Below are 25,345 nucleotides of genomic sequence, written 5' to 3'. Positions count from 1 at the left end.
GTTTGCTGTAGCATAGACTAGATCCAGGCCTGCTGAAGCCAGCTTTATTTGTATGCTTGTTGTTTGTTTATTTCCCTGAAATGCTAATTCCACCTAAAACACGTCCTTTTAGCACTTCTGTGGATCCCTAGTGATATCTGCATTGCTTACTGTACTTATTTCCTTGTTTCACTTGAAAGAAAGTTACTGTTTGTCATTTTTGCATTTAAGTTACCTGTAACACATTGCATTTAAGTTACCTGGCACTTTCTCACTAAAGCAATTATATAAGTCAGCTCTGAAAAATTAAAAGCACTACACCCTCACAAACTCCCCTTGAGTACCTTATTCCCCATTGGCCCTTTTTTTCAATTATAAAGGAATTCCCAATACTATTCTAGCATGTCCAAAGGTCAGTTGTCAATCTCCTCTCCGGTCCAGCTAGTGAAGCTGGGAATCTTGAGGCAATGTTACAACTGCCTCATGTACACAGACAACCCTCTCCTCCTCCCAACAAATTCCAACACATGTGAGAGATGCAGCCATATAGCCAAACTGGAGGCTAAGCTCTCTCAACTCAGTACTGGCGTAACCAGTCAGGAGGAGAAGGAAACCACACTCACTACAATTCCAGTCTCACACAGACCTACCACGACAACAAACCAAACACATAAACACACAAAAACATAGTCGGAGGCTCTAAATAAAAATCTGCCTAAGCAGCAGAGACCTCCAAAGCAGACACCCAAGCAACCGCTACCCCAAAACAAAACACATGCAACACATAGCTCACAAAGCCAGTGTGCCGAACAGTCACAGCCCTTAAGGCTAAACAACACACCTGATACACTTGTAATAGGTGACTCTATCGTCAGGCACACTGCACCAGGCTGAACAAGGAGAAGGTCACGGTGAGCTGCCTGTCGGGCGCTAGGATCCGCCACATAACACAAGCACTCAGGTCACTCCAAGGCAAGTACAAATATGACTCAGTCATTGTCCATGCTGGTGTGAATGACCTGAGACGCCTGGACTACATGAAAGAGACATAGAGGAGCTCTCCGAGCATGTAGCCCAGGCCGGTATGACCCTGACCTTGAGTAGCATCTTACCCTCACCAAGAATGATGCCACAATATGAAGACAAGATGATCAATTTCAACAATTGGCTTAAGTGTTGGTGTCATTCAAAGGGGATCCAATGCCTGTCAGCCTGGGATGACATGCTCGACAAGTGTAGGACGGCTTGCACCTGTCACTCCTGGGCTTTGGATATTGGCAAAGGCTCTTGCTACCCCCATAGTGCCTTTTTTAGGCAAGGCTCAAAAGACAAACCCACCTCCATAGGTATCACAAGGGATAAGAAACTAAGAGTAATGCTACTCAACGCCAGAAGTCTAAACCTCAAGATGCCTCAAAACTCTCCTTAGCATGGAGAACATCGATATCTGTGCAGTAACAGAAATCTGGTTCAAGGCTCATGAGAGCACCCCAGCACTACCAGGTTATACCTCATATCATGCAAAGGAGGGAGTATCAATATAAGATACCCACACCTCCAGGTTGGTAGGCATCAGAGACTATCCATGTGCAACTAACTGTGGGTAAAACTGCCTTCCAATTTATAGCTTGCTACAGACCACTCTCCCAAACACAGGAACCCCACTTGGCCTTCCTGAGAATACTGGAAAATATGAAGGTCTCTCCAAACACCATTATATTGGGTGACTTCAACTACCCAAACATAGACTGGGAGCATTACTCTAGTTCCAAGCCCAAAGGTTCCTAGAATTTATAAACTCAAATGTTATGGAACAACTTGTTACCACTCCCACAAGAGGGGAAAACATACTGGACCTGATCATCACCAACAGGGGGACACTATGCTCCAGACCAGAAGTGTATCCCTCACTTGTAAGATCAGACCATAAACTAATCTCACTGGATATTCACATCCTGACCCCACCCCCTGCCCAGAAAACCACAGTGAAAAACTTCTCTAAAGCAAATTTCACGTGCCTCAAAACCAATCCTTCAAAGCCCCGGCCTGTGGAAAATATGGCCCAGACCGCAGAATCCTTTATAAACGCATTCTATGAACACCTTCAGGAGTGCATGGATCATGCAATCCCAAATAAAACCAAGACCCAATCCTCCAAAGGCAGACATCCTGTCTGGTGGACCCCAGCCATAAACAAACTGTACAATAGAAGGAGGAAGCTACTACATGATAGAGCAAAATCTCAAAAAGGGAAGGCATCTCTGATCAGTATTAGCAAAAAACTACGGGCACTCATAAAATCATCTAAGGCCAGCTTCGAGAGAAAAATTGCACAGGACACTAAGGATAATCACAAGGCTTTCTTTAGTTATGTTAGGAACCTGGGTGGGAATTCCCAGATATGCTCAGAATTAGTCCAAAATGACAAAAATACACCGAGCCCACAGACATTGCCAACATCCTAGCTGACAGGTTCAGTGCAAACTTCTAAGGGCAAATATCTATCCCAACAGAGTGCTGCCCCTGACATCTCAGATGCTAAAACACAGCATCAATGGGAACTCCAAGAAGAGCTAAACCCAAACATAAAACTACTGTTCAATCTTAGCCTTACTACAGGATATGTACCCAAAGAGTGGCAACAGTGGTCCCTCTCCACAAAGGTGGTGCCTCACCGGATCCTGGAAACTATCGCCCCATAAGCCTGACTAGCTTGGTCTGCAAAGCTATGGAAAGGATCATCATGGACCTCATAAATAAAGATATTGGGGACCTACAGACACTGGATCCTATGCAGTCTGTCTTTGTTAAGGGCAGATCCTGCCTCTTAAACCTGGTTGATTTCTTTGAAACAGTCACCAAGGCCATTGATGAGGGAAGGTGGTCCACACAGCCTACCTGGACCTGGCATTATAGATAAGCTCACCAGCTTAAATATAAACCCCTATGTCACTAGATGGGTTGCAAACTGGCTCAAGGACAGAACCCACATGGTTAGAATTGCTGGAGCCATGTCAAACTCCAAACCAGTTACAAGTGGCGTCCCACAAGGCTCAGTCCTGGGACCTCTCTTGTTCGGTATATATTTCTCGGTACAGGCCAACACGGAAGGACTGTGGCTGACCAATGACTGCAAACTACTCTCCAGCCGACACAAGCAACCTCCAAAAGGGCCTCATAGAAACAGACAACTGGTGCCAGAGCCATGGCCTCAAGCTAAACGCCAAAAGTGTATAGTCATAATTACCACATATGTGGTAATCCATTAAGTACAGAAGAAGTCATTAGGGACCTGGGGACCCAAGTTAATAGCACTCTCTCATTTGACAACCACGTGGCCAAAGTGGTTAGAAAAACATTTTATATAGCCCACCTAATCATGAAGGGATTCACATCTAGATCAGTGGAGGTCATTCTTTACTCATCCCTCATCAGGCCCATAATTGAGTACAATGCCCTTGGGATGTACAGACACCTGCAGCAATTGGAAAGACCCCAAAAGTACCTCACCAAGAGGATCAAAGGGCTCAAACAGATGCCATATGCTGCCCGGTTAAAGAAACTCCAGCTCTGTGCCTGATGTATAAAGCCATGTCCAACCCAGAATTAATGGACATGCTGCACCTCAGAAAATCCAAATCCCATGAGACTTGAACCTCAGCACTGAAATAAATAGGACATGCTGGAGGGACAGATTCATAACCCAGAGGCTCCCTTCACTCTGGAATAATATCCCAGTCCAGGTTAGGCAGAGTCCCACATTGACTCTCTTCAAGAGGAATCTTGATGAGTGGATGGGAGATCATAGGTTTACCCCGGCTATCACTTCTGTGTCACTGTTAGACAGAGGCACAGTATACTAACCTCGACAAAGGGCATAGCAAAATTAATTTAAAATGGGTGGCGAAAGCCAAACACACTCTGGCTAGGCTTATAAATGCCCTAGGGCAGATAGCCTAGTATGAACCTATGAACCTTTATGTTGGAATAACCAAAATGCAATTTTGGTGTTGTGCACTAGTACTGCTACCTTGGGAATGAAACTGCAGGACAAGGAAGCAGGCACAGGAGGGAGTTATTTTGCTGGAATGGGTGTCTTGTATAAGGCATTTCAGTTACAGAATCCTGGTATCACATTTTTCTGCAGTAGTTATAGAAGTAAATAATTGTTATCCCAATATCTCAGGATATTTGCATTTTCTGTATGTCTTCCTGTACCCAAAACAGTTGTTTTTTTGGCAGCACATTTTAAGTCTTTAAACACACTATGTGCACAGTTTGCACCATCTAAGCAGAGATTGGTAAGAACAGCCATTTCCAGAGCAGCAGTCCACGTCATTGGCGTAAACAACTTTTCTTTTTTTTTAAAGCTCTCCCAGTCTCTGACAGGCAGCAGTAACTGCAGTAAAAAATAAGGATTTGAAGGGGCCACTCGGGAATTTGTGGCACCCCACTATTTTGCCCTCAAAACCAGGAAATACAGAGGAATTTAGTTGAGAGGTACGGCTATGAACAAAAATCATCAGTAAAGAAAGAAATTCAATCCAACTTTTCTTTTAAAGAAAAACAAGTCATTGCTGGGGTTTCATATTTAAGGTGAACAAAATAACACCTTCATAGTATTTGTTAAGACTAATACACGAGAGGCTACACAAATAACAGTTGGGAATAGTAAAGTGCAAAGAAAGAGGAAGAGATATAATTCATTGGCCATGACTGTTGACTCATCTAGAAAAGAAATACCCAGCTGTGCCATATACATTGCATATCAGAACAAAAATTCAGAAGAGGTGTTCACTGATATTATACTCTATGGTCATTCTGGTCATATAGAGCATTCCTGTCTATGGGAGAAGGTTGGTGCATTTTTTCCATTTCTTAGAAACTAGTTATCTTATATGTGTGCAGATTACTATTCTGTTTGAAATAATCAAGCTGACATACATAAGAGGGACAGCTGTGATTAAAGTCTACATTCTTGAGATGGGATACCTGATGTTGCTGTAATTAACAGTGGTTTGCAATTTGAGTGCAATGAATCCAGATTTGTTCCTTAGAAAGAATTCGAGCATGTCATGACAAGCCCATTAGATTATGATGAACATAAACAAGTAAAGGAAGCTATCCAAGCTGTGTAAAATCTAATGAAAAAGATCTGTAGTAAAAAAGTAAACAGTTGGTAATTTCACAGCATTGGAATATAGGTTTTCTCCTTTGTATGGAATCAGTTTTTCACCAGCTCAGCTATTAATGGGCACAATATTAAAAAGCAAATTATCTGTTTCCCATTATGTTACTGTTGCCAGGATATCAATCCAAAATAAAGGAAATATTGAAAACAAATAAGCCTATCACTTTACTCAGCACAGCAGGGATATTATAGAGAGATGCCTGGCAGATATATTAAGACTGATATAAAGATTTGTATTTCAGAATAAAAAACAGTAAATATATACAAAATATTGATGTACTATACTAGTACATTTCATGAACCATGCTATTTAACAAATTAAATCTGGATTGCAAGCAGATGCTCTATCCTGATTTAAGAAAAAGTCTTACTTATGGTTAGTAAAAGGTTAATGCCCAAACTAAAGTCTATGAGAAGAACTCTGTACATAGTATTCTGACTTTAGGACTGATTAGAAAATGGATGCTAGCTATTAAGGGTGGGAAGCAAGGATAAGAAGCAGATTTTGTAGAATCTGTTCCCTGGACTGAAGGGTTCCAAGTAATTCCAGTTGAGTCTACAGGCTTTCTTCTTTTCTCCGTTTATGCATCTGATTATAGTACTGTTTTTTTTCTTTATTTCAACATTTATTAATTAGGTGGTGGGGGGGGGGCTGGTCCTGAGATCTTTTCAGCTATGACACTTGTCAAAGTCAGACTTACAAGTTGTTAAACAAAACTTACTAGACACTTTAGCAGTTTTGCTAAATAAGAGTGTTCTTTAAGATACAAAGTGTATACAGCTCATATAAATTGCCATCATACCTCTTAACTGTACAGATTTTCGCAGAATGTCCAGATTTTGCCTTATATTTTTGGTCCATTTTTCATAAAATTGTGGCTTTCTGGCAAATTAGTGGCAAATCATTAAAGACGTAAGTTAGAAAATAATGACAGGCATTTGAGTTTTAGACCTCATATCCTTCAGAAAATTCATGCTAATGCAAAACCTGTTATGTTATCAGCTTTCTAAGTTTGTAAGAGCAATATTTAAAAAATTGTCCCTAATTGTATCACTTTTTTCATGGCTTTGTCCAGATTTCTTACTCTAAGAGGTTGAGAGGTATGATTGCCATTTGTTACCTAACTAAATTGAAATGTGTTCCATCTTTGCAAGAATAAATAAACAATATTAGTAAAACTAAACAATGGAATAGGTAGAAAGTATTTCCATTAAGGTATCAATCATAAGGCAGATAAGCCTGTACATTTTAGACATGAAAGAAATGTAATGAAGGAAAAATAGTGAAAAATAGAAATGTGATAGTAGAAGATGGTAAGTAGAGCGAGAGTCTAAGTTTGATAACAATACAAAAATATAAAATCTGGATAACCTATAGAAGAAAGAAAGTATGAGTGGTCAATACCAGTGACGTTTGAAGTATCTAAGACAGGTAAATGAAATGTTTTCAGAGTGGATATCCAAAAAGGAAAAATTTAGAAATATATGTATTTTTTTAATATTAGGGGCATGTGGTGATTGGACTCTAAACTGGCCCTAGGTGTGAGTGTGTGTGCGCAAGTGTGTGGTTCACCACAGAAAATGGTCATATTAACAACAACAACAAAAAAAAAATAGAAATATATACTGGGAACACTGATTTAAATTTGAATGACAGGAGGTAAATGTTAGCAACTGCAGAGAACAATAGAACAGCGATGAATAACAAGTACGATGTGAATCTGGATGAAAAAGTGAGACTCTGCAATCATATTGGCAACACAAAAAAAGCATCCGCGCTGTAAGGCAAATCTGGACAAATACTCTCAAAATCCATCAAGCGCAATAAGGCAAGGGAATCTGGAACCACATCTAACTTTATTAAATAACAAAAGCTTTCACACATCTCTGTGGGCTTTCTCAAGTAGTTAAGACACATAGGAATACACTTAGCAAAAGAAATACACTTAATAAAGTTACATCATGAAAAAATAAGTTAGCTAGTAGCAGAGGAATTAAGTACAGACCAGTGCTGATAGTCTTGTGAAGGTTACAAAATAAGACAAATGTTACCATTATACACATACACACACACACACACACACACACACACACACACACACACACACACACACACACACACACACACACACACACACACACACACACACACACACATGCGCGACAGTGTGGATATAAATAGAATAAGAAGGATGTTAGCACAGTATAAGAGATGGTGAGATATAGAAAGAAATTACAGAATTTCCAAAAACGTAATCATGAAGCAGGAATTACTGGGGAGGCAGACAGGTTATGAACTGTAATTTGCCTGAGGGACAGTACTGTGATGATACTTTGCTGAAAGCCATTTTCAGGAAATGTTAATGCTGCACATTTCCTCACTGCTGTGCATCTGGGAAGTCGGTATATATAAATCAAGGGGGGCAGGAGAGCCTTATCCTTCTGCAAAAAAGCTGATTTTATTTTTTGCTGAAAGTGACTTTTAGCAGTAGTGTGTTGAGTTATTTTCCACTAGAGATATTTTCTGTGATGGAACATCATGAATCCAAATTACTTTCCTTACTAAAGAAGCTAGAAATTCCACGGAATCTGAATTATACTAGAAGAAAGATATGGATGGGTAGTACTTATAATGTTGGAATCTAAAACTGGGGATGTTGAAAACTGAAAATGTTGTCATCGAGACTTTGAGTTACAAGACTTCTGTATGCTAACTTCTTTATGAATTTATTAGTTGGACAGAAAAATATGTAGTAGACATTAACTGTATTGGATGACACAAATCTTCATAAAGTTTTATTCGTTTTATTTACATTTTGTTTACCAGGGTAGAACACTGATCCACAAGTAAGTAAGTAGTTACAGGCTCAGACTGGGCTGCATGCAAAACTGGGAAAGAAGGGAGACACATTCATTAATGCCATTAGGTAGAGAAGGTGTTTAATATTCAGTGGATTAAATGACACAGAGAAGCTGGATTCATAGAAAGAGATAAAGTAGCCAAGAAGACCAATGATTTTTCACTGGTAATCCCAACATTATATGCAAGTAGGGATCTTAAAGGAAAAATCTGAGTATTCACTAGGTACAATTTTTATTATAAGGAGATTAGAATATTACAGAGACATTTGGAAAAGTTAGAAAGAGATTAAGTAAAATGAGCAGAGCTAAAGTACAGAGAAATATTAAAGAAAAAATATAGAAATATATAATGGAAATATGGAAAGGGAAGCAACTATATTGAACAATGGCACAAGGAATGGCAGACAGATACATAGGTATTTACCGTAATGGATAGCACAAATCATCCAAATGTGCGTATATATGTAGAAGGTAACTTCCTGATGTGGGCTGATATATAGAAATTAACTGCAGTACATGCTTCACAGTAAGACGCTGTCCGGTTTGATTCTCAGCTAGAGTGTCTTCTGCATGGAGACATGCGTGAATGGGCGTACCTTCATTGAAGGTTGTGCATCAGGCCTGGCAAGCCAGTACATAAAAATCAACTGCCAATCATTAGCGGACCGGAGTTCCGCTGTGGCGACCCCTAACCGGAAAAAGCCGAAAGACACAAACAAACTGCAGTACATAGAAAAAATCTTCCAAATGCAGGCAGCTATCTAGAAATTGACTGCAGTAGGTGGCCCAATTCTAGCAACTAAACTAAAACTTCCCAATGTCAAACATTACAGAGAAAGTGAACAATATGGTTTCGTTATTAAAGCAGATCAGGAATAATGCACAAAAAACTGATAAAAAGAAGAAATTTGGTATTGTTCTAGAAAATAATTATAAAGGAATTATGGATGTTTTATTAAATAGGTAAATGGCTAACGAATAGAGTGACATAATCCAGTTTAGAGTATTATGTGAAATCAAAGGGAAGATTTCAGAGATAGAAGTATGTGTTTATAGAGAGATAAATTACAGAAGGTTATGTCAAGAAATATCATAGGTTCGTTGGTATATAGTAAGTTAATGTCCACCAGGGCCTTCCTAATCATGCAAACAACCCAGTTGTGTCCCAATGCATCATGGGTATTTATTTTGACATGGTATGTTAGTTAGGAAGTTTCTAGAGGCTATGTGGAGAGGTATGTTAGTTTGTGTATTACTGTCTGCCCGGGTCTATATTATATTAGTGAACGCACTGAATTGTGAACGCTATATGATCGACCCGCAATCCCTGAAAACCAAAAATGTCGAACACATGGATCAGCGATTTTTTCCCTGGGAAAAAGACGCTGATCCGTAACAAAAAAAAAAAATCCAAAGATAAAATAAAGTGGGGGCTTTTCGCCCTAACACCCCCACACCCCTTCTACTTAACTATACCAACTCTGAGATCATACCACAGTGGAGGAAGTGGCAAAGTCCCAAAAACGGCCCAGTGATTGTTTTCCTGTTCTGCGCTTTTGCCATTCCGCATAATGACATTTGACTAAACAGCATTCGCAATTCAGTGCATTCACTAATATAATAGGGACCCATCTGCCCATGGCAATCAGAGACATGGGGGTCAGACCCAGGAAGAATTTTTGATTTGCCATTCATTTGTCAAGGTTATGCTGTTTACATTTTTAGTTCATTCTAAGACATTAGTTTTGTATCTTCATTTGCAGTGTGTGAAGATTGTGTATTACTGCAAGATTTTAGCATTGCTTATACATTCTACTGTACTTCTATTTTCATACCTACAATTATATGTAAAATGTAACTTTTTTGTATTTTTAACTGTCTGGGGCCTCAATCAGTCTTATATCTTTTTTCATAGTTATGGCAGGACTGTGATCTGCTGCCAGATGTGTGCCTCCTTAATTACAGTGTTACTGTAATAATTTATTACAGCATTATAGACTTTGCAGAAGTTTTAAATAATTTATTGGGATGGCTAAACCTATATCCACTTGTAGTCCCACTAGTAACCTGGATAGCTCAGTTGGTGCAGCATATGACTCCAAATATTACTGTTGTCGGTTTGCCCCAGAGTGTGTGAGTTTCTTTTTGCTCGAGGGGTGTAGCTTAGTGGTAAAATTCATATTTTGCTCTATGCCATTAAGAATAGAGGATTAAGGCTATGAGTTGTAAATACACTGCATCCTGTAGTCCAGAGTTTAGTTCTCTCAGCCTCCAGTTGTCTGCAGTGTACGTCTAAACAAGTCACTTAATAAGACAGATTATTGTGGTGGTTGGATAAATTGGACTAGACTCCTCAGTGGTCTCCTAAACTACATGGCTATAGACCTTTTGGCCTGTGAAGAACCTTGGAAGAAATCAGTGAGAGAATTAAAAAGGTATTGTAGCATTTATACAAGAATAAGTGGAATCTGAGTTCATCTGTGGCTAAAGAGAGAAACTAAGGTCATATAGGAAAATGAATATGACATATATGGCATAAAAGTGGTGGTAAATAATCTGAGACAGTGAAAAAAACAGACAAAGAGAATTATAAAAGAAGCAAAAAAAAAACAATATATGGGCATGACTGAGGTGTGCAGAGCCTTCTTTTACTGTACAATAATAAAAAAGGGACACTATTGCCACATTAAAATAGGGGTAGTAGTTTGTGAACCAAAGCAGCTAGGTGAGTTATTTAATGGAAATCATCCACCTATGTGCTGAAGAGCAGTGTAACAATGTACAGCTGGGTAATACTATATTGTTCACTGCACAGGTGCATTCCCTTCTCTGAGGTGAACTTACCTTGGAGCTGACTATGTAAATAAATGGAGTGAAGGGGTACAGCTGCCTATACAGGGGTGTGAAAGTCTTTGCCCCATAGAAAATGCAAAAATGCACATTCAAATTCTACATACAATAGTTGTTTCATTCAAAAGCAGATTTCAGTAAAAATGCCAACAAATGGACGGCCTAGTCCTATTATTTAATGACTACTTTGTTAAAGTATTTGCTGAAATGTACTGCCAGAGAACAGCAGAATTGGAAGAGATGTGACAGAGGTTGAATGGAGTGGCACAGGTGCAAAACAGAAGACCTTTTTATTTATATGTAGGTGGTAAGAGAATAAGATAGTCCTAATGAGTCATCCATAAGAGTATTAACAAGTAGTTCAACAAATGAATTGCTCATCAGCTAAATGTTTCAGTGAAGCTTTAAGAAGGTAAAATGCACTTGTGAAACTGGAGGTAGCAAATGTGATCTGAATATGGAAGGATGGCTCCAGGAAAGTGGTTGAGAATTGCATACATCAGTGTTAGGCAGAGTGATCTAGAAACATCTGAAGGTTAGACAGGAGGAATACCTTAAAATAATTAACTGACTGGAAGTAATATGATAATTTTGCTAAGTGCAGGATCTGCCACATTAGTATTCTGGAATTTTACAAATAGGTACCAAGTGAAAGTGACTACACTGAGGAGAATAAGTTGATGTGCTACATTCCCGTTTCATTAAGGCAATAGATAATACCTCATGGAAGTTTGATGTGGAAATAAAAAGGATTAGGTATAATTTGTTGTATAATCAAATTGCTGGGACTCTGTATTAACATCTCTGTTATTAACACATATGCATCTAACACTAATACAGGAACATGCAATATTATAAATGCAGTTGGACATGGTGAGAGTGATCTGCAAATATACAGAGCTGTGTATATTTTGATTTTAGAGTTTGTACTGTTAGTTGTTGCTTAGATCTCTGTTGAAACTGCCCCCTCCCCATTTTCTGCCTTTTCTTCAGATGGTATAACTATTTTTTTACAGCTTGTGTGTTATCTAACTCAAGGATCACTTAATTTGACCTGTTAGTAACAGCCTGCACTGAATTGCTGGAACCTGTGTTCTGAGAGACTGCCTTCCAGACTATCTTCAAATATACAGAGCGGAGTATATATTTTTTTGGTTATAGAGTTTGTTAATTGTTGCTCAGATCTCTGTTGAAACTGTTGTCTCACTGTTCTGAGAGACGGATCTGCAGATATACAGAGCTGAGTATATTTTTTTGGTTTTGGAGTTTGTACTGTTAGTTGTTGCTTAAATCTCTGTTGAAACTGTTTTGTCCCATCCACCCTCCCTATTTTTGGCTTGTAGTTTAAATTTGGTGGCTTTTGCAGTTGCCGGCCCCACTGTAGAGTTGATCTGGGACACTCCCCCAGTCCCATCTCTTTAAAACATTCTACCTAATAAACTCTTTCTACACTTGCTTTTAGTCCTTTTTAATTTAATTGCATTTTTTAAACTGTGTTTGGTCTACTATTGCTACATACTCAAGTGTGCTAGCTTGTACTGCATGCAAATTGTTTTTACTACTGTTTTTGCTACTTTTCTGTCAAAAAAAAAACAAAACAAAAAAACTGTAAGCCTGTTTCCTACTTTTCCTGTAACTAGTGTTCCAGATAGAGATTTGCTGTATCCAGGACTGTATGTAAGCTTCTGAGCCCCCCAAGCCTTTCTGTGTGTTGGAGGGAAGCCTTCTAGCTTATCAATGGGAGTGGTAAGCACTAGGTAACCTGTCTAGCACATAAGGAGTGGTTCTGGCCCAGAAATTGTAGTTATTGGTTGTTTGGGCAATCTCTTCCATTTCTCTCAACTTTCTGATTTGAAAGCCTGCATTTGCACTTGTTTCTGTCCTGTAACTCGTCTAGTGCAGATACAGATTCTTAGTTTTAGCACTTAAATTTGCTTATTCATGCTCAGCACTTGTTCAGAACTTGTAAGCACTAAATAAGCTACTAATAACTATAGCACTCAATCTTCCTCATTACCTAGAGGAAAACAGTTTTTGTACTTACTTTTCTCACTTGCTTAGAGAAAAACAGCTCTTGTACTCACTTTCCTCGTTTATCTGGAGGAAAATAGTTTTTTATTCAGGCATGTCCAAGGGTCAGCTCCCAGTGTTCTCTCCTGACTATCTGATGAATTTGGGCATCTTGAGGCAATGTAGAAATTGCCTCATGCACACAGACAACCCTCTCTTCCTACCACCCAACACTACAACCTGTGAGAGATTTACTTATCTAGCCAAACTGGAGGTAAAGCTCTCTCCAACCAAGACTGAACTTGACAGTCATGAGGAGAAGGTAAACATTTGCACTGCACTACACTCATCACATAGTCTCACTAAATTTACACCACCAAAATCCACACATAGTAACAGAAAAACATTTGCGGAGGCTCTCAATAATAATCTGTTTAAGCAACAGAGACCTCCAAAGCAGAAACACAAGCAACCTCCATTCCCCAACACAACCCAAATGACACATAGCCCACAGACTCAGTGTGCCACTCAACCACAGCCAATAAGGCAAAACAACGTACCCAACACACTAGTCATAGGTGACTCTATAGTTAGGCACACTGATGTCCCAGTCACCAGGCTAAACAAGGAGAAGGTTACTGTCAGCTGCCTGTCGGGTGCCAGGATCCGCCACATAACCCATGCACTCAGGTCACTCCACAAAAAGTACAAATATGACTTTATCATTGTCCATGTTGGTGTGAATGACCTGAGATGTACCTCCCTGGACTACATAAAAAGAGACATGGAAGAGCTCTCCGATCTTGTAGCCCAGGCAGATATGACCCTAGCCCTGAGTAGCATTCTGCCATTGCCCAGAATGATACCGCAGTACAAGGACAAAATGATTGACTTCAACAATTGGCTAAGCTTCTGGTGACACTCTAAGGGGATCCAGTATCTGTCTGCTTGGGATGGCATGGTCGACAGACCATGATGCTTTGCCACAGATGGCCTGCACCTGTTGCCCCTGGGATTCCGGATAGTGGCTAAGGCATTTACTGCCCCTATAGTGCCTTTTTTAGGCAAGGTTCAAATAACAAATTCACCACCATAACAGGAACAGGCAAGCAAAAACTGAGGGTAATGCTACTCAATGCTAGAAGTCTAAATCTCAAAATGCACTCACTCGAGGCACTCCTTAAAATGGAGAACATTGATATCTGTGCAGTGACTGAGACCTGGTTCAAGGCTCCAGAGAGCACCCCTGCACTACCAGGCTATAACTCATACCACACTTTTCGGCCATGTCACCTGGACCAAAACACCAAAGGTGGAGGTGTGTCCATATTCATTAAGGATATCCACACCTCCAGGCTAGTTGCTCAGCATACTGCATCCGAGGTTAGCCAAGTGCAATTAACTCTGGGCAAAACTACAATCCAAATTGTAGCTTGCTACAGATCCCCCACCATGCCCCATGATTCCCACTCCTCTTTTCTTGATGTACTGGAAAATATTAGGGTTCAACCAAACACCCTAATAAGGGGCAACTTCAACTACCCCACCATTAACTGGGAAAACTACTCATGTACCAACTCCTTAGCTCAATGCTTTCTGGAATTCATAAACTCCAATGCCCTGGATCAACTTATCCACACCCCCACCAGGGGCAACAATATCCTAGACCTAGTCATTACCAACATGAGTGACTGGTGTTCCACACCTGAAGTCAACTCCTCGTTGGTCCGATCCGACCATAAGCTAATCACCCTCGATATCCACATCCCGCCCCCACCCCCCATTAAGGAAACCACAGTAAAAAATTTCTCCAAAGCCAACTTCATACTTCTTAAGACAGAAGTGGTGAACTTCATGACACCCATGCAGATGGACAATACAGTTACATCTGCTGAATCCTACACAAATGCACTCTATAAGCACTTACATGAGTGCATGGATTGTGCTTTCCCAAACAGAACCAATACGCTAGCCTCCAAAAAAAGGAAGCCAATCTGTTGGTCCCCTGCCATAAACAAACTGTACAACAGAAGGAAGAAACTGTTGCAAAAGAGAGTAAAATCTCATGAGTGGAGGAGCTCCCTGGTCAGCCTCAGTAAGAAGCTGAGATCCCTTATAAGATCCTCCAAAGCTAGCTACGAAAACAAAATCACCACTAATTCCAAGGACAACCACAAAGCATTCTATAGCTATGTCAAGAATCTTGATGGCAACACCCAGATCTGCTCTAAGTTACAGCACAAAGGCATGAAAATTAGAGAACCAACTGATATTGCCAACATCCTGGCAGATAGGTTCAGTGCTAACCTTACCCCCCCTCACCCCCTAAAGGGCCCATATCTATACAGGAAGAATGCAGACTCCCTGTAATCGCAACTACGCAGGTAAAAGCTGCACTCTCTAAAGCGAAAAAAACAGCATCCATGGGACCAAACAACATCCCAGGCTGCGTTTTACATGAACTTCAGAACAAACTGGCTCCCCACTTAAGCACCATGTTCAATAATAGCCTCTCATCAGGCTTTGTGCCCACTGAATAGCACACAGCAACAGTTATCCCACTCCACAAAGGGGGAGCCACCATTGATCCTGGGAACTATTGACCTATTAGCCTGACAAGCCTGGTCTGCAAGGCCATGGAATGTATCATCATGGAACTCATAAACAAAGACATTGGTAACCTCCAAACTCTGGATCCCACCCAGTTCGGGTTTGTGAAAGGCAGATCATGCCTCCTGAACCTGATCGACTTCTTTGAGGCAGTCACCAAAGCCATAGATGAGGGTAAGGTGGTTCACACAGCCTATCTTGACCTCGCCAAGGCTTTCAACACCATCCCCCATTCTGGAATTATAGCTAAACTCACTAAACTAGGTATTAAGCCCTACATCATAAGATGGGTTGCCAACTGGCTCACTGACAGAACCCACACTGTAAAAGTTGCAGATTCCAAATCTGACCTCAAAGCAGTGACAAGTGGTGTACCACAGGGTTCCGTCCTGGGACCTCTCCTGTTTGGTATCTACTTCTCTGAAGTACAGGCTAACACAGAAGGCCTCTGGCTAATGAAGTTCGCAGATGACTGCAAACTAGGAGCCATAGTCAAGTCCCCAAATGATGTGGATATCCTACAGAAGGCATCGCTGAGACAGATGCCTGGTGTCAGAGCCATGGTCTCAAGCTCTTTGCCAAAAAGTGCAGGGTCATCCCATTTGGTAAAAACTCTGTACCCATGAACTACCACATAGGCAGCAATCTACTTAACACTGAATGCGTGATAAGAGACCTTGGGACCCAGGTGGACAGTAGTCTCTCCTTTGATAGTCACATCGCCACAGTAGTCAGGAAGTCCTTCTACGTGGCACACCTCATCATAAAAGGGTTCTCATCCAGAAAAAAAGAGGTCATTGTTCCCCTCTACTCGACACTCATTAGACCCATTATAAAGTACAATGCCCCTTTTGGAATGTACCTCACAAGACATCTGCAGCAGCTGGAATGGCCACAGAATTACCTCACAAAGAGGATTACTGGCCTCAAACAAATGCCCTACACTGACCACCTCAAAAAACTCCAGCTTTACTCCATAGCATATCGCCTACTCCGAGGTGATCTCTGCCTAACATATAAAACTATGGTAAACCCAGAGCTGTTGGACATGCTACACCTAAAGAAATTCCAATCCCTCCGAGCTACATGCTCTAGGGACCTAAACCTTGTCACCACAATAAACAGGACATGCTGGAGGCATAGATTCCTGTCCCAGAGACTTCCCATACTCTGGAACAGGCTACCCATCTATGTAAAGCAAAGTTCTTCATTAGCACTCTTCAAGAAAAATCTTGATGAGTGGATGGGAAATAGGAAATACACCCCGGGGATCACTTCTGTGTCTCTGCTCGACAGTGGCACAGGAAAATAACTTTCCTGGGTGGCATAAGCCAGGGAACCTTGTTGGATAGGCTTCCGTAGGCCCTTGGGCCGATAGCCTAGTACCTACCTATGAACCTATGAACAAACATGCAATGATGAAAGATGTGGAAGGAACTTGCAGAGTGACTGAAATTTGTTATAAAAGTAAGCAGTTAAATGGCTGCCGAGTTTTGATACATCAAAATGTAAGGTCTTACTCTATGAATGGATGAAACATAAACTGCTGGAATTTTCTCTTAAGAGTACATAAACCTATAAAATATTTACTCCTAAAATGAATAACGCAATGTTGTGTTAGGTACCTACAGAGAAGGTAAACAAGATGTTTCAGTGACGAGGGGAGGAGATTGACAGGATCATGACATTCTATTGTCACTGTATAGGTCACTGGAATGACATCATTTTTATACTGTGTCCATTTTGAAGGAGAGTCCAGAAACGAGTGAGTAGATTTGCAAAGTTGAAAGTCCTTAAAGGCAGTATAGAGAAAGGAAAATTTAATTTATTAAAATAAGATTACTTGGTGTAGTGACGGTTATCTAAATGTTCTAAGATATTGCTACAGAAAATATGTGTTCCAGTGGGGAAGTTGGCTAGATTACTTTGAATGTAGTTTTGACTTCAGACTTGGGGTCGTGGGTAGGTGCTTAATTTTTTTTCTGTAGAAGTACAATCTAAAACAAATGTTTTAATAAGCAAGTACCTGAATTTAGAAGTATTTGCTTTAGAACAAGAAGATATTATACACTGCATACAGACTTGTATAGTGGAAAGCACACAGAAGAACTGTCAATAAACATATATTTACCTTTACTGAAACATTTCATGAACTGGAACTGTAGCAGATACTGTACAGGGGTCTGTCTTGAGACCCCTTTTTTCCTTACTTTTTAGTAATGATCTTCCATGGGAGCTATCAAGACTTGACTGCTTCTTACACTCAGATGATGAAGTAATTACAAAGGCAGCTAAATCTTCACATGACATCAGCAATGCTCTTCTAAAAGGATTTAGTTGATTTTTGGAAGTGGCGTCGGGAAAACAGACTATGCTTAAACACTGAAAGATACATTATCAGATTTTGTAATACCACAAAAGGTTAGCCGCTTGACTGCATCTAACTATGATAATCCAACAGATTTATCTCGCATTAACCTTGAACCAAGCCTGAGTTTCACAACCCACACTGAAACTGAAAAAATTATACCTTCTGCCTTATGTCATTTAAAGGCACCTTATAAAACCTCTCCTGTACTTACACCAGAAACTAGAAAAGCCATTGTCCTCAGTGTTTTTTTGCCATGACTAGAATATGCTTCCTTGCTTTCCACATAAAATTCTATTCTATCACTGTCCTGTCTTGGAAAAAGCAAAGTGCTTACCTGTGAAGGATAGATTAGCCATTTTATTACGTAAACTCACCTTTAAGTTAATCACAAGATTTACTGCCCTCCTCTTAAAAATACATTCCAAATAAGAAGCAGTCCATATCCACTCAGAAATCCCTTGAGTTCAATACTACAAAGGCCACATTTCACTATCGTCACAGACAAAAAAGCAATCAATAACCTCTTCCCTGCTGTCTGGGATTCTTTACCTGAGGAAAGCAGAAGTAGAAACAGTCTGCAGTAATTCACTAAATTATTAATACAGCACCTAGCTGAGGCAAACAAATGTGATTCCTTCAGTAAATCAGGATGATCAGCAACAGCTTCATTCTTCAAAATGGTAACAAAAACTATGCTTAATTCCTAGCCGGAGACGGTTTAAGTTGTAAACTGTTCTCTCTGTTATACAAACAAGACTATACTGCATTAACCCTGCCTGTTTTGCTGTACTGTAATACTGTTCATTTACTATGTGTGTCTTCTGTTTTTCACTTCACTGTACTACCATACATGTACTATGTTTGGTTTGTTTGTTTCTTATGAATGGTATTATTGATGGCAAGGCTATACTATTATTTGTTTTCACTGCTGGCCCATGAATTGCCTGAAAAGGGTCCACAGACTAGTGCATCATTCTGGTTAACAAATGGAAAATAAACATCTAAATGTAGAAAACTACTGCCAAAAAAAAGTTTGTCTGATGGAGTGAAAGATGTTCATATTTTTCTGAACTTTTTTTTTTTAATTCAAAATTAGGTTTTGAGTTATGAATTTAAACCTTTGATGAACAGTATCATTTATACAAGGCATTTTAATTAGCAAGAACTGAAATGTAAAAGCTATTACTTTAGAAACAACAATGTATTTTAGAGAACACTTACAGGTGAGTAGTAAAAGAACACAACACAGGAGAGTCAGTGAGGTTCTCTTTATAGTGAGCCATCAATATATTGATAAAATATCACCCACAATAACTTGGTTGTCTGCCATTCATTGTTGTGTATTCAGCAGCCTAAAGGCTGTGACACTGGTGATGGATTTACCTGACTGACATACAGTCTGCTGTGTTAAATGACTGGAACCTAAAACGGATAGCTTGTACATTAAAAGTTAACACTTAATTACATACAAGGCAGCATTGTAGCTATACATCACATCATTTGATTATAAAATTCTAAACCTTATTTGACTAACCATGTAGAAATTTTCTTTTAATTTGGCCACAACTTTGGAATTTTGTGTATTATGCTACTGCTGCATTGTAGTTCTGTTTCTTTAGTGTACTGTTATTGAATCTTCCTTTATCACTGTGCTTCACTTTTCCATTTTCCATCTCATTTTCCTAATTTAGATGGTTTACACACCTATATCCTTTCAACGTATATACATCAATGTACAAAGAGCCTCAGGTTTTCCAGTAATCATCTACTGAATAACAAAGAAAAGTTATAGGTTATTTATTTATTTATTTATTTATTTCCAGTTTGATGACCGGGGATGTCCACTGGGCTCAGAGAGCCTTGTCCACTGGGCTCAGAGGGCCTGTTTTCAGTGGAGGCCCGGGGAGAAATGCTCCATGTTACAAAGTTTAGATACAGGTACAATATAGAAAAGAAGAACAATTTACAATTATGTTTCATGCTAGAGAGCAGGTGTAATTTCTTAGGTACATGTTACCTTTAGATACAGATACAATATTATTAATGAACAATATACAGTTACATTTCATGTTAGAGAGCAGGTGTAAATTCTTAGGTACATGGTACAAATTTGATATTTACAATATGTACATGTGTGTGATAGCCTATAGATCATAGCTAGAGAGGCTAGTTATCATAGCTGGAGAGGGGTTTAGAGGTGGAGAGAGAATTATAGGACTAGGTGGGGAGAATGCAGTTGCATTTTTTGTTAGAGTAAAGGTAGGAATGTAACTGAAATTTAAAGTTTTCAAAGTTTGCACAGGTCCTTGGAGAGGAAGGAAGAGAATTCCATTTTTTTGCTATGGAAAAGGATAGCAGGAGTTGACCAGCAGGGCGATTGGGTTTTTGGACACAGATTAGGTTTTGGTGAGTAGATCTGAGAGTTCTCTAAGGGGTGTAGGGGAGAAGGATGTTGCATAGAGCAGGGCACTTAGAGGGTTGAAAGATTAGTTTGTGGACTGTGGTAATCTGAAGATAGTCTAGATGGTTGGAGAGTTCAAGCCAGTGCATTAAATTAAGGGCAATACAGTGATGGGAGGAGTATTTGGCGTTGGTGACAAATTTAGAAATCTTATTATAACAGACTTCCAATTTTGAAGTGATTGTGGCAGATAAGTTAGTTAATAGAGGAGCGCCATACATTACTGAGGGGAGTGGATAGGTAGTGGCAAACGTTTGTCTGGTGGGAAGAGAGAGAAATTGGATGTTCCTGTATAGCATACCAAGTCTTATATGGGTTTTCTTAATGTTTTGCTGGATATGAGTGCCACATTTCAGGTGTTCATCAATAGTGACCCCAAGTAGTTTGGCAAAGGGAACAACCTCTATAGTGGAGTTGTTTTGGCTAATGATTTGGAATGAGTTTTTATCAAGAGGGGAAGCTTTTGAGGGAAAAAATACTGGTATTTTGGATTTATTGGCATTTAGTGAGAGGTGATTCTGAAGCATCCAATTTTCAGTGGTGGAGAAAGCAGCTTGGGTTAGTGTCTGAAGCTCTGGGAGGTTGGTGGCACTGCAGATTAATGTGAAATTGTCTGCATATTGTACCATTTTGGTATTGGGTATGGCTTTGTGGAAATTGTTAATAAAGATGTTGGACCGAGTATGGATCCCTGGGGAACCCCAGTTGGGGTGGGAAGGAAGGTTGAGGTGCCTGTCCCCCATTTTACAGCTTGAGATCTATTGGATAGGTAGCTAGAGAACCAGGATAAGGTATTTTGGGAGAGATTAAGGTCGGAGAGATGGTTTAGGAGATGGGTGTGGGAAATGGTATTGAATGCCTTGGACAGATCTAGAAGAATAGTGGAAACTATTTTTCCAGAGTCCCGGGCAAAATTTATTGTCTCTAGGAAGGAGAGAAGTACAGTGGTTGTACTAAGCCTGGACAGAAGCCTTGTTGGGTTGGAGTGATTAGCTGGTTATTGGCTAAGAATGGCATGAGCTGAATGTGAATGCATTTTTCTAGTAGTTTGGAAATTGGGGAGAGGATGGCCATGGGGTGGAAGTTGGAGATGTTATTGTTTTTGCCTCCTTTATGGAGAGGTTGAATGAAGGCAGTGTGCCATAGTTTGGGAACATAAATTCTAGCATAAATTTGTTGATCAGGATGCTAATGGGAAGAGCTATACCATTTGCGGCTATTTTTAGGAAGGAGGATGGGAAATTGTCAGGGGCATTGGAGCAAGGTTTTAATTTGGAGAGTAATTTTTTTATACAGGATGTTGAGATAGGTTTAAGGCTGAATATAGGTGGAGGGTTGGGGCGGAGGGAGTTGTAGGTGGTGGTGACGAAATGGTGGATTGAGAGGAGGGGCTATTGTTCGAGAAGGTTTTGGTCAGTTCAGCTATGGAGTTAGTGAAGAAGGAGTTGAATAGAGAGGCTATTTCAGGGTCAGATTTGCTGGTGTCAGGGCAGGGGTTGCTTTTGGTACCTGGGCTGAGAAGAGAATTAATGGAGTTCCAGAACTGTTTTGGGCTTTTAGATTGGTTAGATTGGAGTTTAATATAGTAGGACTTTTTGTCTCAGATGATTTGTTTTTTAGCAAGGTTGTGGAGTTGTTTACATTTAAGAAAAGTTTCTGGCTGCTTGTTTTGATGGTATGTTTTCCAGGATTTGTCTCTTTGTATCATAAGTTTTTTGGTATCTTTGGTTAGCCAAGGGGCAGATTTGGTTTTTACTCTTTTTGTTCTTGGTGGTGCTAGGGAGTTGAGGATGTTTAAGAAGGAGGAGTTGAAAAATTCTACAGCATTATCTAGTGGAAGTGTTTTTAGTGGGTTCCAATTTGTTTGTTTCAGGGAGTTAGAGAAGGTAGTTGGGTTAAAGTTTGTGAGGTTACATGTGTGGATGACTTGGTGTAGGTGAGGAGAGGAGTGGGTAGCTTGGAAGGTAAATGCTGGCAAGTGGTCTCCTATAGAGTCGGGTGTGATGCCAGAGTTTAAAATTTTTTTTTGGGGATGGAAAGCTAGGATCCAGTCTAGTGTGGTACCTGGGGGGTTTGTTTTATTGGGCCTGGTGATGGAGTTAGTTATTTGTGTATAGTTAAATAGACTGATGGATATGGTGGGACTGGGGTTATTGATTTTATTCCAATCGATGTTTACGTCTCCAAGTATATATGTCTCCTGTTTAATATTGGTCGAGGTCCAGAGGAGTATGTCCTCCAGAGTAGTGGTGGTGTTACCAGGAGGGATATAGAGAGCAATGATACAAACGCTTTTGTGGTTATTTACTTTTAGCAGGCCTGTTACTAGTTCTGCATTATTGAATGTGGGGACAGGATTAGGGTATGGAGTAGATTAAGGCTACCCTACCACCTCTTCTGTTTGGGCGGTCATGTCTGAGGGATTGGAATCCAGGAGGAAGGATTTCAGTGTCACTAATGTGAGCTTTTAGCCATGTTTCTGAAATGGCTACAATATTGGGTTGATTGCAGTTCAACCAGGCATGGAATTGGATTACTTTATTTCTTAAACTTTGTGCATTAATGGTGAAAAATTTGAGGTATTTATGGTTAGCTTTATAGTTTGAGGTGGGGAGATTAGCAGTACAGGTAGCGTTTGCTCCAGGATTTGGATGTATGTCTCCAGCTAAGCAGAGGTAGTTGAGGAAGGGTAGTAGTATTTTTGATTTGGTGTTTAGTAGTTGTGGGAAGTAAAGTATTACCTTAGGAGTGTAGTACTTAGTTGAGGGGGAAAATAATTTTATTTTGAAGTAGTGGAGTGGGCTGGGTTGAACTAGTGAAGCAGATATGTTGTGGAAGTCTGTTTTTGAGTGATAAGAAAGGAGGTTGGGAGTGGTGGCTAGGATAGTTGGGAGTGGTGGCTAGGATAGAAAGGGTGGGTGGAGTAGGTTGTGGGAGTAGGAGGTAGTGAGATATAAAGGGAGTAAGACTGAAATGTAGATAGTTGGGGTGAGAATGGTTTGAGGTAGGAGCCCAGTCATGATTGATAGGTGTAAAGATATAGTAGTGGGAGATGAATTAGGGCGTTAGGTGGGAGAGGATGAGTGACTGAGACAGGCAGGTGGAGGAAAAGGGGGGTGGGGCTATAGAGGAGGTGATTGGTTGATAGAGAGAGGGAGGGGTTTAGGGTTTCAATAAAGGTAGGAGTACTGGAGCAGGTGGGAATTGGGGGCAAGGTAGGGGAGTGGAGTGAGCCCGCAGGGCGAACAGAGCGGGAATAGCGAAAGAGAAGGTGGCTGGCTGAAACCAATCAGCCAGTTCAAGCAGAAAAGTGTGCTTTGTGAATGAAGTACAGGGACAGCAGGGGAAAACGAGGCTGAGGGGAGTAAGGTAGTGAAATACAGCTCAAGTCAAGTCAAAGCAGGCCAGTGGGGCAAGTATGAATGGGAGTGGGGGATAGCTTGGGAGAGAAGGAAAATAGATTTAGGAGATCTTAAATCAGTAAGTGGGAGAGCAGTGTCACCTAGTGGTAAAAATATATATGAGGTAGCATAGGAGGTAAGGGAGTTAAGGACCACTGTTGGCTGCTTGGCAAGCATGGGGTAAAGCACAGGCACTACGGTGGTGAGCACTAGTAAAAGATTGCAGTATATACACTTTATATTTTATCCTGATGGGACTATAGTTTGGAAGTTCCTTAGAAGGTTATGGTAGTGTCCCGTAATGGAAGTCCTTTAGAGGTTATTTCCTGGACCGTAGTGGGAAGGGTTGATTACACGTGCCACTGTAGGGAGAAGAGCAGAACAAAACAGGTAAACAAGAACTTACAGAGCAAGCTGAGGGGATGCAGTTAAGGAGTCAGCAGCAAGGAAGAAAACAGTTTGAAAATGGGGCCTGGAGTCCCAGTAGGTAATATCACCTCCTGCAGAGGTCTAATTGGTGGGATGGGGGTTATGAGAGTTTACAGCACTCCATGTAGGTGTGGCTAGAGCCAAGCCCAGAGTCAAGCACAATCACTAATAACGCTAACAGAATAAGGCTATGTAATGTTCATAGTAAGAATAACAGGTTTTGTTGTGTAGTACTATCAGGTAAGAAATAACTTAAAACAGGCTGTGTAAGAAATATCTTAACACAGGCTAAAGCCCAGCATGTAATAGATATGTTTGTTGAAACTAACAGGCAGTCTATTAAGAAATGGGAGAAATGGGGGGGGGGGGGGGGTTTCCTTGCTGCCAAGCTACTTTACAGCATACCAACTTGCTAGAGAGTACAGTAGATAATGCCTTAAATAAGTATATTTTTAAAATGTAAAAACTAAGCCAACATACTTTGCAGATAAGGAGATAATGCAAGGTAAGAGAACAGAGCTGTGTGATGAGTGAGTTCCGTTGCAACCGTTTACTGCAGCATGCAGGACTTTTACCAGTACACTGTCTGTATGGACATGAAAAAGACAAACTTGACCGATAGCTGAGTAGAGAAAAAATAATAAAAATTTATACCAAATATGGGGTTTAGCACACAAAAGATGGATGTATTTTAGAGAGGACAGAAAGAGAAACTCAAACAATATAAACACAAACTGTTAAGACTACCACATCTGCATTCACTCTAGCACAGTAGTACAAATGCAATGCTACACAACAATTAGCTTTAAAACGCTGCTACAGTTAATAAATATACTTAGAAAAAAGTTATATGTTATGTGGTATATGTTAGCTACCTGTATATAGAGAATACATAAATTACATTAAGAATGGGTGTAGCTGTCTCTGTTTCTCCTGAAAAAAATAATAATAGTAAACTTGCATCCACCTAGCGGTGAAGATAGGAGAGTGTCCACTGGTGAACTGTACTCTCTATGCTAGGAGTGACAAGTGAGCTAATAGTATAGCTAAGCCACAATATAGTATCTCTATCCTTTTATCCTTTTTTATTGTGATGTTACTTCTCTTACTTTTAGTAGGCACACTCTATTTTATTGTTACTTTCTGGAATAAGATTATGTGCCTGAATCACTCTGGTGGTG

Source organism: Protopterus annectens, chromosome 8.part0 (genome assembly GCF_019279795.1).
Source record: "Protopterus annectens isolate FY-2018-M chromosome 8.part0, PAN1.0, whole genome shotgun sequence".
Lineage (NCBI taxonomy): Eukaryota > Metazoa > Chordata > Ceratodontiformes > Protopteridae > Protopterus > Protopterus annectens.
This window is presented reverse-complemented; position numbering follows the sequence as displayed.